This window comes from Octopus bimaculoides, chromosome 9 (assembly GCF_001194135.2).
Source record: "Octopus bimaculoides isolate UCB-OBI-ISO-001 chromosome 9, ASM119413v2, whole genome shotgun sequence".
In the NCBI taxonomy this organism is placed as follows: domain Eukaryota; kingdom Metazoa; phylum Mollusca; class Cephalopoda; order Octopoda; family Octopodidae; genus Octopus; species Octopus bimaculoides.
This window is the reverse complement of record NC_068989.1, coordinates 79,043,521-79,044,717: the sequence shown is the minus strand read 5'-3', so window position 1 is coordinate 79,044,717 and position 1,197 is coordinate 79,043,521.

Below are 1,197 nucleotides of genomic sequence, written 5' to 3'. Positions count from 1 at the left end.
TCCGGGCAGGGTTGTTTATGGAAGACTAGCAGTCGCCCACACATACCAACCTCCCCTCTCCATCTCACCGATGTTGTCCAAAGGAAAAGCAAAGGCCGATACAGCCTGGCACCAGTGACATCACAACTCAATTCTACAGATGAGTGAACTGGACAATGTGAAATAAAGTGTCTTGCTCAAGAACACAACACGCAGCCCGGTCCGGGAATTGAACTCACAAGCTCACAATCGTAAGCTCGTCACTAGCCTGCTCCTTAATTTCACGAGCAAGTGGCTAAGCACTCCACAGACACGTGTACCCTTAACGTAGTTCTCGGGGAGATTCAGCGAGACACGGTGTGACAAGGCTGGCCCTTTGAAACACAGGTATAACAGAAACAGGAAGTAAGAGTGAGAGAAAATTGTGGTGAAAGAGTACAGCAGGGTTCGCCACCATCCCATGCCGGAGCCTCGTGGAGCTTTAGGTGTTTTCGCTCAATAAACACTCACAACGCCCGGTCTGGGAATCGAAACCGTGATTCTACGACCACGAGTTCGCTGTCCCAACCACTGGGCCATTGCGCCTCACACACACACACACACACACACACACACAAATATGTGTGTGTGTGTGTGTGTGTGTGTGTGTGTGTGTGTGTTTAATGTTGACTGTCAGATAAAAGAGTACTCAGTACCATAGTAGAGATTAATAATGGTTTCAAAATTTGGCACAAGGCCAGTAGCAGGGATTAATAGTACATTTTATTTCGGTCAAGTCTGTCTCGAACAAGTTATGTCATAACTTGTCTGAAGATCTTGTGTACCTATAAATGAAACGCCGAGTAGCAAAAGACTGACTCCACCGAAATAAGATACGTTATATATACATATATATAGGCGTAGGTGTGGCTGGGTAGTAAGTAGTTTGCTTCCCAAACATACAGTTTCGGGTTCAGTACCACTGTGTGGTATCTTGGGCAAGTGTCTTCTTCTATAGCTTCGGGCCGACCAAAGCCTTGTGAGTGGATTTGGTAGACTGAAGGGAGCACGTCGTATACATACACACATGTGTGTGTGTGTGTGTGTGTATTTGTCCCTCATCATCGCTTGACAACCGATGTTAGTGTGTTTACGTCCCCGTAACTTAGTGGTTCGACTTATGCTTTGCTACCTTGTAATATAGAACCCACCAATGTCAATTTTGGTCTAAATGTTACG